This window comes from Callorhinus ursinus, unplaced genomic scaffold (genome assembly GCF_003265705.2).
Source record: "Callorhinus ursinus isolate GAN/ISIS: 27379988/994484 unplaced genomic scaffold, GSC_fseal_2.0 scaffold21, whole genome shotgun sequence".
Taxonomy (NCBI): Eukaryota; Metazoa; Chordata; class Mammalia; order Carnivora; family Otariidae; genus Callorhinus; species Callorhinus ursinus.
Window position 1 is genome coordinate 23,773,662 of NW_027397083.1, and position 18,012 is coordinate 23,791,673.

Genomic DNA, 18,012 nt, shown 5'->3' on the forward strand with positions numbered 1-18,012 from the left:
TGGGTTAGCCTGGTGATGGGTATTGAGGAGGGCACGTTCTGCATGGTGCACTGGGTGTTATGAACAAACAATGAATCATGGAACACTGCATCAAAAACTAATGATGTAATATATGGTGATTAACATAACAATAAAAAAATTAAAAAAAAATAAATTAAAGAAAAAGGAAAAAAAAAAAATACCTCCTGTTCAGTGTGTCCACTGTAGTTACCCTACATTGAAAATGAGAGCCAAGGGGCACCTGGGTGGCTCAGTTGGTTAAGCAACTGCCTTCGGCTCAGGTCATGATCCTGGAGTCCCGGGATCGAGTCCCGCATCGGGTTCCCTGCTCAGCGGGGAGTCTGCGTCTCGCTCTGACCCTCCCCCATCTCATATGCTCTCTCTATCTCATTCTCTCTCTCAAATAAATAAATAAAATCTTTAAAAAAAGAAAAAAGAAAATGAGAGCCAAGGAAAAACATTATAGAGTCTTGTGCCCTGAATATCTTAAATTTACTTTGAAAGTGTGTGTGTGCGTGTGTGTGATGATTAGATGGAAGACTACTTTGGTCAAGAAAGAAAAGTTCTTAGGAGTTTAGCATCTAGTATTTTGTTATATCTGAATAGCAATGATTTCAAAATCAAAATTCCATTTGCAGATAGGTTCATAGCAGTGTTATTTATAAGAACAGATGTGAAGAGTAACCTAATTCATCAATAAAATTACAACTATGAGAATTAACAGTGTTGTACAAAGAGAGTATAACAATAAATAGACAAGATCTGTAGGAAGGAAATATTTAAAAAATCTACAGAGATAAAAAAGGACACTTGAATAGACTCAAACATACATTTTTTTCATGGAATGGAAAATTCACAGTAGTAAATATGTCGATTATTTCAATTACTCTAAATTAATACTAACTGAATACATATTAATTACTGTATGGACAGGATTATATAAAATATTTTTAATTATTCAAAAATTCTTTAGGATAAAAATATGAAAAAATAGCTTTGGACTTTTTTGAGAAGGAAGAATGATGAGGGAGAACTAGCTTTAGTCAAAATCAGTACAGGAAGCTGGAAGCTGGATTATTCAATCAGAGGTTCAGGTGACAAATCCTTAGCCATTTTGAGAAAAATATAAATACAAATTTCACATAAACCAAAAGGTATTCTTAAATGAAATGAAATGAAATGAAAATCTAAACCTGCTGGTAACATTTCTTTAAGTAATTTTTAAGTGAAGGGTTTTTTTTTATAAATTAATTAAAAACCCCAGAAATCAAAACAGGTTTACAAATCTGTCAATACAAATATATCTAGCCTGAAATAAATGTATGTATGCATGTGTGTGTGCGTGCTTTCAAATGACAACAAAACTAGGAAGAATTTTAAGGCAACAATTTGATAGGTGGTCTACTGAGACAGATTCAGGGTTCCTAATGCTGATATGACTGACCTTAAATAGGTAACTATTTGAAGCTTCAGCTCATACATAAAATGGGGACGATAACATCATAGAGTTAACTTATAATGTCTATAAGCTTATTGAGAACATAAAAATCTTCACATAAGATAATAAAATAATAGCTATTTAAAAAAAATACATACTTAAGGTTAATAGCAGTGAAGCTCTGTGACTTCTATGGTACCAGTGACTTGTACCAGAATGGCAACCCCCATCTGGTGGTTTGACTCCAAGCCTCATGTTGCCTGTGTAAACACCATATATTTTTTTTAAGATTTTATTTATTTATTTGACAGAGAGACACAGCGAGAGCAGGAACACAAGCAGGGGGAGCGGCAGGCAGAGGGAGAAGCAGGCTTCCCGCCGCTGGGCAGGGAGCCCGTCATGGGGCTCAATCCCAGGACCCTTGGATCATGACCTGAGCTGAAAGCAGATGCTTAACCACTGAGCCACCCAGGCGCCCCTAAACATTGTATTTTTAACCACGAAAATGAAAATGCAAGATTATGTCAAGTAACTTCTCTAAGGAACATTAACTAGACTACATTTTACTCTTTCAAATTAAATTTATACCAGCGTTTTTTAACTACAGTCATTTACTGGAAATAAATTGCTGAAATTGATGTGGGAAACAAAGGCAGGAGAACAATTATTAAATTTCCTTATTACCGAGGGCCTGGGGTGGCTCAGTCCGTTAAAGGTCTGCCTTCCAGCTTAGGTCATGATCCCAGGGTCCTGGGATCAAGCCCCTCGTCGTTGGGCTTCCTCAGCGGGGAGTCTGCTTCTCTCTCTGCCCCTCCCCCCTACTTGTGCTAGATAATGCTCTCTCTTGCAAAAATAAATAAATAAATAAATTTCCTTACTAATTACAGCCCATTGACAAGTCCTTGAAACAGGCCTCTAGGGAATCAGCTGCCTCGATGTTAATACTTCGCTAAGGGCAAAAGGCAATCTTAGCCCAAACCCAGGATCCTGTAAGTCTACTTTAACATATAAAAATTCCTTTGGAAATTTCCTTTATCTCTAGCCCCCAAGATACATGTTGGCAATCATCCCCCAAACATATGACCCATCTGACTCAGGTTTTATTAGACAGTAATGAATGACCTTTTTCTAACAATAGCTAGCCCCCTCAAGATCCTGGAAACCTTGCTTCCAAAATTCTTTAGAGACTTACGCTCTCCCTAACTCCCTCTCAACTTCAAAGTATATCACGGGCCACGCCTCATGACCCCAGTGCAGCTTTTTCTGCCCACAGGTCCTGGCCCCGTGCTTTAATAAAACCACCTATTTGCACCAAAGACATCTCAAGAATTCTTTCTTGGCTGGTTAAATTTCACCATAAATGTCTATTAACCCCAAAGTGGGGCTCAAACTCATGACCCCAAGATCAAGAGTCATATGCTCTACTGACTGAGCCTGAGCCAGCCAGGTGCCCCAAATTTCACATTTGTAAAAGCATTATTTTAAAATGCAATAGCCAAAAAATGAGTCTTAGGGAAATGTGAACCTATGTCTCATCAATCCAAGAAAGAGAGGCTAATGGGTATCTATAATAGGATGGATTTCAACACAAAGGAAAACCGAGCCACTAGTGTTCTAGCAACGCTCAAATCCAATGCCACTAGTGTTCTAGCAATGCTCAAATCCAATGATGAAAAGCATAGCTGTGTTGACAAGGAGACAAGAGAGGAACACACAGGTACATGCTAACTCAGGAGCTCCAGCTCTGCAAGGTAACATCTAATCTAAGCATCTGTCTGTAGCCCATTAAGCAGAAGCCACAGACTCTAACAAGGATGATAACTGTTTCAAAAAGGCACCAAGTGTTGAGTGTGTTTCTAAGTTGGCACAATCCTCAAAGTTTCATTCAAGTTCACAGGTCAACAACAGATTTATCTTCTAATTAGCAATCACATCTCAATGAAGCCCAGTAGTTCAAGCTGCAATTCTCCTGTGAGTTAATATTTTATTATTGCCTGATGATTAGGGAGAGCCCAGAAACAAGGGAAAAAAACATATACTGTGTTTTTAGATTAGTGTGTTAAATTTCAAAAAATGTGAAAAGAATGATGTGAAATATTTCTGTTTCATAACGTATCTATCTACCTTTAACTTGGCTAAAATCAAGTTGTCTCTAAAGTTAGTTTTCTCCTCTGAAAGGTATGGCTTCAATGTTGATGGCAGAGTAAAATTACTGAGCAGTGTGTGACTCTCATTCATGCAGAAAATGCACTTCTTTAACATACAAGAATATAGAGATTGAAATGTCTGGATTTCTGATAAACTATCTCTCCCATCTCCCGAATATATGAATCAATTTATAATTCAAGTGTTTATGTAGGCAGAATTATTTTATGTCTTCCATCAGAAGATGCCCAAATGTTTTCTGAAAGTAGTCTAATTAAAAAGAATAGAGTTTAGAAATATTACCAAACTGTTCCTCTATTTGCATCCATTAACATAAAAAAAAATTAACTGGAAGGACACATCTGCTTAATTGAACGTTTCTGGGTAACTGAAGATTACAGTGAATGTATTTTCTGTTTCAATATAGGTAGTCTGTACAAAGTCTTTCTGAAAAGACTCAGTGCACATTCTTACTTAGAAAGAAACTTTATTTTAAGATAGAACTACCTAACAATACAGCAATTGCACTATGTATTTACCAAAAGGATACAAAAATACAGATTCGAAGGGGCACATGCATCCTGATATTTATAGCAGCATTATCAACAATAGCCAAACTATGGAAAGAGCCCAAATGTCCATCGGCTGATGAACAGATAAAGAAGATATGTATGTGTGTGTGTGTGTGTGTGTATATATATATATATATATATATGTATGTGTGTACAATGGAATATTACTCAACCATCAAAAAGAATGGAATCTTGCCATTTCCAATGACATGGATGGAGCTAGAGTTATTAAGCTGAGCGAAATCAGTCAGAGAAAGACAAATACCATATGATCTTACTTATATGTGGAATTTAAGAAACAAAACAGATGAACATATGGGAGAGGGAAAAAAGAAAAAAGAGAGAGGGAAACAAACCATAAGAGACTCTTAATGATAGAGAACAGAGGGTTGATGGAGGGAGGGAGGTGGGGAATGGGCTAGATGGGTGATGTATTTTAAGGAGGTCACTTGTTATGATGAGCACTAGGTGTTATATGTAAGTGATGAATCAGTGAATTCTTATCATGAAACCAATATTGTACTGTATGTTAAGTAACTAGAATTTAAATAAAATCTGAAAAAAAGAAACTTTATAAGCAGCATTTTTCACCTAAGTCCATAGCCTCTCCTCAAGCAATCCACATAAAATTGAAGGTACCAGTCAACTTGTTTGAGGAGAAATTATACATTTATTTTTACTAAGCTGTAGCTAAAATTAAGAATTTCTTTCCTTTATGAATTCCAGCAACAAATCATAGTATTAGCAGTTCCTGTGACTTTGCCCCAAGTAGAAAAACATATTTCACATCACATTATGGTTGTGAAAGATAACCTAGGTATGTAGCTTATGCTCATTAGTACCTTAAAATCACAGACTTTATCAGACCCAGTGCTAGATCCTCTTATGTGACTTGTTGTCTATTGCTTTATAGCAAAGTTGGCACAAACTTAGTAGGTCAAACTATATGGGTCCAGTGTCCAGGCACAATTTAACTGGGTCCTATGCTCAGGGTCTGACAGGTGGAAATCCAGTCAGGTTTGTGATCTCATCTGAGGTTCAGGGTCTTGTTTCAAACTCACATGATTATCTGCAAAATTCATTTTCCTACAGTTGTAAAATACATGGTGGCTTGCTTCTTCAAGGCTAGCAAGAATGTTTCTCACTTGCTTCCAGTCTCCTTAGACTTTCTTTCAAAGGTTTCACCTGATTAGGCCAAGCCCACTCAGGTTAATCTTCTTTTGCTTTCTCAAAGTAAACTGATTGTGGATCTAAGTACATCTGCAAAAATTTCTTCACCTTTGCCATTTAACCTAACATAATCACAGAAATGGCCTTCATCATATTCAGACATTCTACTCATACCCAAGGAGAGGGGGGTTATACAAAAGGAAACAGGAATCCTGGGATCATCCTAGAATCCTTCCTACACTATTATGTAATACACTAATGAAGAAGCAGGTACATTACAAAATCACAAATACTTTTCATAATATTTTAATATTATAACTATTATAATAAATTGGCTCTCTTTTTAGCCTATGAATTTTATTTTATATATTTAAAAATATTATTCTGAAAACTGTTTTTACAGTTCAAAAAAAAAAAAAACAGGTTTTACAGCTGCCAAAATGATTTATGGGAAAAAAAGATTAAAAACTCTAGTTCTAAAAGCATACCATTTACTCAATTGCTCAGTGCAAAACTTAAAACTCATCTTGCTTTCACTAATAATCTATATTTAACATATCAGTTTGTCCTGTCAGCTTTCCCTTTCAAACATCTCAAATTTAATCACTTCTATCACCATCCCACCATTCCCCCCAATTATGCCTCCATTATCTCTCACTTCTAGCCTTTTCTGCTTTTTGTTTTTTTCTCCACATATCATTATCTTTTTGAAGAATGTTAATCAGATCATTGTATTTTTACATAATTAACTTAGTGATAGCTCCCACATCTGCCTAGAAGATTCCACTAGTTTACCATTACACCAAGAAAAAAATATTATTTATTATGTCTGTGGAGCAAAGCCTTTGCCAAGATAATGTCCCATACTCTGCTCCCAGCTCTAGAAGATTCCATGTCCTAATCCCCAGAACCTGTGGAAAATAACATGGATGGCAGTATGGACTTCGAAGATATAGATAAGGTTACAGACATTAAGACAGGGAGACTATCCTGGATTATCCAGGTGGGCTCAATCTAATTACATGAGCTCTTACAGAAAGAAAACTTCCTCTGGCCACAAGCAGAAGATGAAGTGGAAAAACAGAAGGGAGATCAGAGAGATTCAAAGTGTGAGGAGGATTTGACTCATTGCGGGTAGCTTTGAAGTCGGAGAGAATGATCTTCTAGCATAGGGATAAGATGGCCTCTACAATGACAACCAGCTGACATCCAGAAACAAAAGGGCGGGGGGGGGGGGGCGGAGGGAATGCGGTCCTACAACACCATAAAACTCAATTATTCCAAGAGCTGGATTGAGCTTGGAAGCAGATTCTTCCTCAGGGCCTCCAGAAAGGAATAAAGCCCTGCCAAGACCTTGAATTTGGTCTGGTGACCCATGTGTCAGACAGGCCTACAGAGCTGTCAGGTAATAAATTTGTTTTAAGCCACTAAGTTTGCTGTAATTTGTTACAGAAGCAATAGGAAACAAATTCAACGTCCACTTTGGCTCGGTAAACAGGCCATCACTAAGTTAATTATGAACTCTTTCTTTCCTTATTAAAACTACTTAGCCACATGGGCCATCCTGGTTTGAGCCTCCAAATTTTTGGCAGTTCATTGCAAAACAATAACACATTAATACAATGAGAATATCTGCTTTGATACTACCTAGTAGCCAATCAGTAGTTACAATGTATCTTCCGAGAAAGTGAGCACACACCTGATCGGTACTAGGAAGCTGATATCAATAGATGTACCTTATTCATTTTAAATTTTACCTGTTTTGATTTGAAGAATAACAGAGACCTTTAAACAATTATAGAAACCAAGTTCTTGGATATAGGCCTTGATTTCCTAAAGAAATGAACAAGGACTTTGAAGCCCAGCAAAACTTTTTTCAAATCTCATTGATTTTGCATAGTGGGCAAATCATTTAATTCCAGCGCGCCAGATCCCTAGTTTGTAAAACTTGGACAATCTTTAACAAGGGGAGTAGAGGAAAATAGAGTAATTATGCTAAAAGCTCACTTAGCACAGTGCCCAATGTATAGGAGACACTCAAAAAGTGTTGGTTTTCTAAACTGGTCCCAGAAGTTGATAAGAAACATAGCAAATGATTCTTTTAAAAGCTGCAGGGGGAAATATCACTCATATACAAATTCCAATGGACAGATGGATTCGTTACTATGTTCTAAACACTCTATTCTAGCCTTTCCAACCTTGAGATTTCCTACATAGCCTAGAAACTCAGCAATGTATCACTTGACTCTGCATACATTTCTCTATGATCTCAAAAGTACAATAGTTGACCTAATATTTTATCAATTTTCATCCTTTTACATTTTACAACAACCTCTTAAGTACCTACAATCTAAAGAGATTATAATCTCTGGGCCCTTAATGTTTAATACCACCTGGCTACCTCTCACTTGCAGTTCATTTCCCAGGTCATAATCCAAAATATTCCCTGCACCTCTAATTTTCAAGAACACTTTATAAAACAGAAAAGCTGCAATGTTGATATCCTTGTGTCAGGAAGTATATAGATAGCTGTTTCCCAAGTGCTTTTTCAGTTTTTTAAGGTGCTTCAAGTAATGAAATCATGCATAATTATAAATCTAAATTCTATTTGACAAAAGACCAACTTTTGTCTTAAGTTCTGACAAAAGTACCTGTTGGCACAGCCGAGCTCAAAGTCTTAAGTCTACCAGTGTGAAATCGAAACGAAGATATGAAATGAAAACTTCTTTTCCATAGTTAATGGCCACCTCAAAATAGAACTGATGTTCAAATGAATCACACATGTTACTCTTATATTTTCCTGCAGCATGTTAGTCTTCCTCTTCTAATATAATGAAATTATATAGCTCAAGTTTTGTTCATTGATGGCTCATTCCATGTTCATTATAGATAACTCATTGTAAATATCCACCAAAATTGTTTTAAAAAATAGATTAAAGCTAAGGTACATCTTTTATTTTACTGAGAACTTTCTACCAAATTCACAATACATTCAAAAAGTTAATATAAAAGGAATGTATTTGTGGGGCACCTGGGTGGCTCAGTCGTTAAGCATCTGCCTTCGGCTCAGGTCATGATCCCAGGGTCCTGGGATCCAGCCCCGCACCGGGCTCCCTGCTCGGCGGGAAGCCTACTTCTCCCTCTCCCACTCCCCCTGCTGGTGTTCCCTCTCTTGCTGTGTCTCTCTCTGTCAAATAAACAAATAAAATCTTTAAAAAAGAAAAAAGAATGTATTTGTTTATAAAAGCAAAACCATCAACTACTTCTAGGAAATTACTAATGATGATGACAAGATTTCGGCTACAGGGATGTTTAACAGCGTCTTTTATAATAGTACATTATAGGAGATTAGTTAATTAAAATGTTAGGCATACATTATTTAATATTAACTAAGGCAAGCTCCATATGATCACAGCAGTTGGGTTTTGTACCTATATACTGTGTTCTTTCCAGTCACTGTAGACTGCCTGGCCTCCAATCTTGGGCCCACCTCTCTACACAGGCCCCTCTTCTTCACTACACCTAGCTCAGACTCAACAATACAGCTAAGATTATATCCAGAAACTTGCTAAAATCATTTAAATGTTTTTATTCAAACTCAAAATAGCTAACTACCAAAGGTCAGTAAATGTATTAGTGCCTGATACTGTACTTCTCCTTGTGGACATCACTTCAGTATACTATCCATTCTCTCTTCTATATTATAATCGTTCTTAAAGTACAAAATTGTCACAAAATATATGTCATTAAGAAACTATTTTAGGAAAACAAGCAAGCACATAAATGTCTTAGCCTCACAGTACCATCTGAGTATTGTCCAATATTTCTGATTCATTTTGTAACAAAATTCCTTTAAGGAATTATCCACACTCCAATACCTTTTTTTCCCTACTCTCTCCTAGACTCACATCATCTGTGCTTTCATCCTCAGGGATCTTTTGTAATAACTTTTTTTTTTTTTTTTAAGTTGCTAGTGACTTCTAGATTACTGAAACCAATGGTCAGTTCTCAATTCACATCTTACTTTTACCTATGGGTAGAATTCTATGCATTTTTCCCAGCTTTATTAAGGAATGACTGCCCAATATAATTGTATATTAAAGTGTAAAATGTGAGGACTTGAAATACATTGTGAAATAATACCGGGATCAAGATAACTGAATCATCCATGACCTCACATAGTTACCTGTGTATGTGTGTTTGTGGTGAGAACACTTAAGATTTACCCTCAGCAAATGTCAAGTATACAATACCATATTATCCTCTTCTCAAAGTGCTCTTCACTTGGCTTCCAGGACCTGATCACCTTTGCTTCTCCCCCTGCCTCAAGGTGTATGACATTCCAGCCCCTCTGCTCCCTGTATCTCCTTCTCATATACCCACCCCCCAAAGATAAAGGTCATGAGCAATGCCCAGATATTAGTTAGAGGACTTCTGTCCTCTGTTTATTCTCATTCTCTAGATGATCTCAGCTATTTTATGGCTGTAAATGCTGTAGGTATGCTAAAGACGCACATATTAATATAGGTAGAACCTCTTCCTTGAATTCAGACTTAGGTAGGGAAGTAACTATTGCCATCTTCATTTGGATATGTAATGGGCAATATCCTGCTTCTCCCAAACCTATCGGCTTCTCCCTCAGTATTCTCCTTCTGACTGTAATACCAACTCCTTTAATTTACTCAGGTCAAATAAATAAGTAAATAAGGTTATAGTTTCCCTTGACCCATCCCTCTCACTTTCAATATCCAATTAACCCTCCAAAAATCATAAAAGCCATTTAAAAATATATCCCGAACCTAGTAACATATATCCACGGTTACCATCGTGGTCCAAACTACCATCATCTTCTCTTGCCTAGTCTATTATTCGAGCCTCCTAAGTGGTCTCCCTTGCTCCACCTAGAGTCTATGCTCAGAAGAGCAGCCAGACTGATGTCTGCATCCCGGTCCCACCCCATCTCTTCTCTGATCAAAAGAATTCCTTATTTGTCTCCACAGCCTCAGGCAATCTGCTCCCCACTACCACCCTTTTCTGACTTAGACCCTTAATTCCAATTTGACACAATTCTAAACGTTCCACAAGAAACATATATTGCTATTATAGAAAAAGCTTTAATAAATGTTCTAAAATGTTAACATTATTGTCTTTTTACCATCAAGTGGCTTGCCCTCTAGTAACTATGTGACATGACATCATTTGCTACATATCAAGAAATGTGGCAGGCGTAACAAGTGTCCAAAGGCACAGAGAAACATTTAAAGCATAATATTATATAAAAACAAATTTGAAGATATTTTTAATATTTGAATCATTGTCCTGAAAGATCAACCCCTTCAACTCTGCCTTATGAAATAATTATGGATCTTTTAATTTAGGCTTCAGTCATTGTTCACCTAGAATACTGAGGATGATTCTAGCTTCACTTCCATCTAATGTAAACTATTTTATCTTTCACTTTGGCATGAGAACATCTGCAGTTTTTTAAATATTACCTATAGATCTTCATAATTGATCTTTTCTATTTTTCTACAAATGGAGTATTCTTTTCCTTCCTTCTACATGGGGTCTGTAAACCCTAACTATTTTTCTTAGTCTGTCAACAATGATAGCTCTTCTATTAAATTCCCTCCTTTTGAATTATCTTTCTTCTTAGGATCTACCTGTTAAAATTGGTAAGTATCTCACCATATTCCTCCTTGAATTATTTTGTATTTCTCCAACTTAGGAAGATGCTTTAAAGGAGTCTCTATGCCAGGAGGTATAATGCAATGAACTTGAACATTGGTTTCATATCAAAAAGTACAGAGTTTCAGTTATGAAAGATGATTAAGTCCTAAAGAGGTGTTCAGTAAAGTGTAGATAGTTAACAATACTGTACTGTATCTTATGTTAATTATTCTTATCAAAATCAATTAATTAATTAATTTATAAGGCCGGAGGAAACTTCTGGAGGTGACGGATATGTTTATGGCATAGATTGTGGTGATGGTTTCACCGGTGTATGCTCATCTCCAAACTCTTATATCTTATATTAAATATGTACAACTTCTTATATGTCAGTCATATCTCAATAAAGCAGTTTAAAAGATTTTTGTTTAAATCTCCTCTTTTCAGATAAATTACCTATTAGAACCACCTCTATTACACACACACATACACACACACACACACACACATATATTAGAGAGAATTTTTTTTTTTAAGGTATTAGCTCATACCACTGTGGAGGCTTGGCACGTCCCTAATCTACAAGCTACACCAGCAGACTGGAAACCCAGGGAAGAGTTGCAGTTCAAGTCTACACAATCTCTTCTTTCTTGGGATGCCAGCCTATTTCTAGTCAGACCTCTAACTCACTGGATGTGGCTTCATATTATGGAGAGTAAACTGCTTTATTCAAATACCACTGATCAAAACATTAATCTCAACTTAAACATACTTTCACAGAAACATCTATCATGATGCTTTACCAAACATCTAGATAACATGGCCTAGCCAAGTTAACACATAAAATTAACCATTATAAACACTATGTAACTCTAGGTAAATTAATTAAAATTGTTAATTTTCAGCTTCTTCATTTTCAGAATGAGGCCAATAAAATGTATTTTAGCTGGTTACTGTGTAGACTTAAATACACAGAATACACAAATTGGCCCAGTAACAGAGCAAGTAAACGACAAACATCACCTGACCTCTCCCTTCCTTCCCAGTCTGTGGTAAAAACCTATTAAACTGAATACAACTAGCAAGTATTTTTTTGGTTTCTGTGTGTGTGTGTGTGTGTGTGTGTGTGTGTGTGCGCGCGCGCACGCATGTTTGTGTCCACATGTGTTTTAAGTACCTGGCAGCTAAATGTTCAGCCCTGTGCCAGGCACTTTATCAAATGGGACAGAAGACCTAATTCCCACACTCAACAAGTTAATGAGCTCCTGCAGAGTGAATACGCTGCTAACAGAAAACAGGGGAAAACAATCTATCAAAAGATGCCAGGTTGAAAATAATCCCCTATTATTTCCGAATATAGTTGAGTGTCCAGTTGATTAGTGTATCCGCGGAGTAATGCTGTTGAAGCATAGTTTACAAGATAAATGAAACAAAACAGGGTTGGACTCATAAACTTCGAACTGGAAAGCATAAAGGGCCAGAAAGATATTCAGCAGAAGGAGAAAAGGATAAAGGTTCGGGGAAGGAAGTGGCTGTGATGTGGGAACAGAGGAGGGAAAGTACGCACAGGCCCCGAGTTGCTTCTGGCCTCTGTGCTGCCCACTTCACAAGTTATTTCTACTTTTCTAAGAAATGAGGAATTGAGACTGACAGAAGTTAAGAAATTTGCCCAAGGTAACAATGTTAAGAAGCCCATGGACAGTTTATGATGCCTATTAATCCAAAAGTATTCAGACCTCCAGCTAATGAAAACACAAGCCCTCACCGTAACCGGTATACACACATTTCACCGGCTCTAAATCCCGCATGTTTCTGTGGGAATTCCGGTGCTTTGCAAAGCACCCTCAAAATATTTAAGTCCTTAAGGGGTAATTTGGTGAGTGTCCATTCATCATTTGGGGATGCATTGCTTCTGGCCTCAATAAATCTGGCTTCAGCCATTGTGGGCTTCCGCCTCTTCAACTTTATGCCACAGAAGATCTGCCACCTACTAGTTCTATGATGGCTCCTCAGAATCTTTTAAAATGTGTGACACAGTTATAGTGGCCTTCTTCACCTTGTTCATTTGTACTGCGCGTGCGTATGTGTGTGCACACGTGTGCACATGCACATGTTTGGGGGTGGTGTTTAGGCTTCCCGCCCCCACATACCGGCAGTGAGTGGGGATGGTTTGAAAGTCACAGGGACGTTGCTAGGGGTGTGTGTGTGTGTGTGTGTGTGTGTGTGTGTGTGTGTGTGTGTGATGTACTAAAACTCTGGATGATGAACTTCAGGTGATTTAAATAAAATAAAAATATAAATATGTTAGTTCACCTGATATTTTTGACTCACACTTCCGTTTCATGAAGAGGCTGTCTGAGATGAGTAAGAATCTGCTTGTAGCACATATTTTTATGTGGCGGTGTTACCGCATCTAGCTAATTCATCTTGAGAAAAAGGCCATGACCCAGATGGAAATTTGTTTGCAGAAGTGAAACCAGCACAATTTGGGAAGTAATGAAAGATTGTGAATGGATGAATTTCACACTGTTTGCCAAAAGGCCTTAATAGCCCTCAACAGATATAGGATGGTCAGCAGAAGGAAGAAAGCAGGAAAAAAAACAAAAACAAAAACAAAAAAAAACCGCAATCTCAGTACTTGCTGCAAAGATTAATTTATCTCTGGTCCCCAAGAAGATATAAACACAGGAAGAGCATAGAGGTGATTTTAAAGAATCTGTTTAATTCTATAGATTCCTGATAATGAAATGAACTTAGGAGGACACAGAGTGGTCCAAGTTGCCAGCAACCTAGGAAATAATAATAATCCTATTAGACTAAACCTCGAAATACCAACTGTGATTTGAGATTACATATTGAAACAGACTGTGGGGAAGGCTTTTTGCCTCTGATAGAAATGATCTTTTATCAGAACTGTAGTCCTAGCACCAGGCCACCAGACATGAGACTCCTGATTTAGAGGATGATGCACATGATCATTACTAAAGGTGCATTACCAAAATAGAACAGAGATGGAAATTACCTAAATCCACAATATGATGTTGACTCTTTGACCACTTTAGAAGTCTAGACTTCAAGGTTACTAAACCTTTCTAATCAGTGCTTCAGTGACAATAACTTTATGAAAAACAGGAGATCACAGGAAGATTCCAATTGGGGGTTTGCACGTAAGAACACTTGAAATTGGAAATATAATACTCACATGGAATCCATTAAGCCAAAATCTTCCTCGCTCCCCATTTAGGAGACTTATCCAGAACCAAGAGATGCCTCAAGTGAGATGGAATTGTGCTAGTACTTATAGAAATTATCGTCATCAAGGAAAATTGTCCCTCAGAGAATAGGTAAGAAAGAGAGTTAATATCCAAATTGTTCCTACTGAGCTCTTTGGGATCCCTGGAAAAATATCACCTACTTAGCCAGGCAACCTTCATGTTTGTGGGACAGATTAGGCAGTTTGGCCACCCACCAAAGTCTCTATTTCTTGGCAAAGAATAAGGTCCAAAGAATGGAAATTTATTTTCTTTGTTTTGAAGAGCTTTATAAATGGGAAGAATGTGTGAAAATATTACATTATGTCTGTTCTTTCCTTAATTTAAGCAGGTGTTCAGGCTATGCTTGGTTGTATTAGGGGAGATGAGTGACAGAATGGAAAGCACATTTTCTAAAATCCCCTTATTGGAAAGAGAAAACTCCAATAATGCCTGAAAATTAATTCCTTGTTCATTTGTTGGAAAATATTTATTAACAAAAACAAATTATGGGATATTTCTTGCTCACCTGACTTTGTAGAGTAGGGTAATTTAACAACAGTCATTTTAATTTATTCATATAGCCCTAATAGTTTCAATTTCTAGTATCTGCACTATTCCCAGCATCATTATTCAATTAGGATTCATAGCCTCCACTGTAGACTCCCACTTTTATATGACTCATTGGCCATGATGCATTCACTTCTAGGAGGCTGCAGTTCCACTTGCTCCTTAGCTTCTGGAGGTAACCTCCCATCTCTAAGTTGACCACAGATGGTCACATAAATCAGAATTTATGTGCTATCTAGCATCTGCATTAACTTCCCAGGATCTTAACGTGTGATTACATAAATTATTGGATGGGTGGTAAGGAAGAAAACCACTGGCTACACACACCAGAGCAGCTGAAATTTTTTACAACTAATCCCTTGAATATGTAATATATATTCGAAAGAGTGAAAGCAAGAAAGGAGGAACTGGGGGTGGGGGTGGATTTCAGACCTGGGAGGCTGAGGAATTAGATTTTTAATGTAAGAACAGACAAACACCTATGTGTTTGGTAGTGCTACCCACTCATAGATTAGCCACGAGTGGATGATATTAAAGGATAGTATTAATCAGAGACAATTTGTGACCACAGTGAATAAAAGGGATGTAACAGTTCTAACTACCAGGTTGCATGCTGGATAAGCACATGCATATATGTGCAGTCCTCAGAAATTTAAAGTCAGGAGGTGTCTTGTCTTATAAAGATAAGGTAAGGCCAGATTTGGGAATACTAAATTAAAGACAACATATGGATTTAAACAGCAAAATTCTTTTTTGTGTCAGTGGTGAACATTAATCTAGCACTTGGACCAAATTTAGGTTACAGAATTAAAAGCCATACTAGAGAAGATAAGGAAGCCATGGGAATGGTGCAGAGGGAGGCTGGCATGGAAAAGAATGGATTCTCAGAGGAAAAAATGGATTGGCAGAGCAGGTGGAGAAAGGAGATTCAAAAGATAAGAACAATGATGGAAATGAAGACATATGGTTTGGTAAGATCATTAGTTTCCTCCAGACACCCTGCCTCATTGAAATGACTTGTGATGGGCAGAAGCTTTTCATGGTAATGAAGTCCCAACAATTTATTTTTGCTTTTGTTTCCCTTGTCTCAGGACACATATCTAGAAATAAGTCACTATGGCTAATGTCAAAGTGCTTAGTGCCTGTGTTCTCCTCTAGGATTTTTATGGTTTCATGTCTCACATTTAGGTCTTTAATGCATTTTTAATTTATTTTTGCATATGGTGTTAGAAAGTGGTCCAGTTTCATTCTTTTGCACGTTGCTGTCCAGTTTTCCCAACACTATTTGTTGAAGAGACTGTCTTTTTTCCCATTGGATATTTTTTCCTGCTTTGTCAAAGATTAATTGACCATATAGTTGTAGGTTCATTTCTGGGTTTTCTTTTCTGTTCCATTGATCTATGTGTCTATTTTTGAGCTAGTACCATACTGTTTTGATCACTACAGGTTTGTAATTTAACTTGAAGTCTGGAATTGTGATGCCTCCAGCTTTGCTTTTCATTTTCAAGGTTGCTTTGGCTATTCAGGGTCTCTTGTGGTTCCATACACATTTTAGGGTTGTTTGTTTTAGGTCTGTTGGCATTTTGATAGGCATTTTGATAGTGATTGCATCAAATGTGTAGATTACTTTGGGTAGCATAGACATTTTAACAACATTTGTTCTTCCAGTCCATGATGCGAACTGTCTTTCCATGTCTTTGTGTCACCTTCAATTTCTTTCATCAGTGTTTTATAGTTTTCAGAGTACAGTTCTTGCACCTCTTTGGTTAGGTTTATTCCTAAATACCTATTGAGAAAATAAAAAGCTTCTGCATAATAAAGGAAACAATCAACAAAACTAAAAGGTAACCTAGAGAATGGGATATTTGCAAATGATTTGTCTGATAAAGGGTTAGTATCCAAAATATATAAAGAATTTATAAAACTCAACATACAAATCCAATTTAAAAATGGGCAGAAGACATGAATAGACGTTTTCCCAAAGACATACAGATGGCTAACAGACACATGAAAAGATGCTCAACATCACTCATCAGGGAAATACAAATCAAAACTACAATGACCTATCACCTCACACCTGTCAGAATGGCTAAAATCAACAATACAAGAAATAAGAAGTATTGGCGAGAATATGGAGAAAGGGGAACCCTTATGCACTACTGGTGGGAAGGCAAACTGATGTAGTCACTGTGGAAAACAGTATGGAGTTTCCTCAAAAAGTTAAAAAGAGAACTATGCTACAACCTAACAATTGCACTACTAGTTATTTACCCAAGAATACAAAAATACTAATTCAGAAGGATCCATGCACTCCTGTTTATAACAGCATTATTTACATTAGCCAAATTATGGAAGCAGGCCAGGTGCCCATCAGTAGATGGGTGGATAGAGAAGATGTGATATATATAATGGAATATTATTCAGCCATAAAAAAAAAATTAAATCTGGTCATTTACAACGACATGAATGGAGCCAGGGAGTACTATGCTAAGTGAAATAAGCCGGTCAGAGAAAAGAAAATACCATATTATTTCACTCATATGTAGAATTTAACAAACAAAACAAACTAGTAAAGGGGAAAAAAAGAGAGACAAACCAAAAAACACACTCTTAACTATAGAGAACAAAGTGATGGTTACCAGATTGGGGGTGAGGAGAGTTAAACAGGTGATGGGGATTAAAGAGTGCACTTGTCATGAGCACTGAGTGTTATATAGAAGTGAATCACTATCAGGTACACCTAAAACTAATATTACACTGTATGCTAACTCACTGGAATTTAAATAAAACTTCAAAATGAAAACACATGAAAAATACAAAATAAATAAAACGACTGGCAGTGGAGATGTGGGGTACTATCACTCTTGAATACCAGGTAACTTAAGGGGGGAAATGTGGTATTAAAATACATGTAGTTGTTTGATATTTTGGCTAAAATAAAGAGGAACATATTTGAAGCAGTTAAAGAAATTATAAAAAGGACAGCAAAGTACCTCAATATGAGACAATCATGAGGTAAAAATAAACAAAAAAAGAGATTAATAATTTGAGAAATTTAGATAATAGCATAAGCCATATACCCAAAATGTTGATTTTTGTTTGTGTTAGTGATTTGCAATGAGTAAAATGTTTAGTATATAATTACATTTCGTTTTATTTCATCAAGTTGAAAATCATCTACTTTTTTCATGAGAGA

The 18,012-nt window shown here is 36.8% G+C and overlaps 1 protein-coding gene across 4 annotated transcripts in view; it reads right to left on the reverse strand.

Moving 5' to 3' along the window:
- Positions 1-18,012, reverse strand: part of LUZP2 (leucine zipper protein 2) — a 478,379-nt gene that overhangs the window by 326,486 nt on the left and 133,881 nt on the right. Inside the window, exon 2 of one of the 4 annotated variants that reach the window (XM_073904841.1) lies at positions 1,597-1,698. The exons of the other annotated variants lie outside the window; for them this stretch is intronic. The gene's annotated coding sequence lies outside the window, so the exon portion shown is untranslated. The remainder of the gene's footprint in view (positions 1-1,596; positions 1,699-18,012) is intronic. 4 annotated transcript variants of the gene reach the window in all.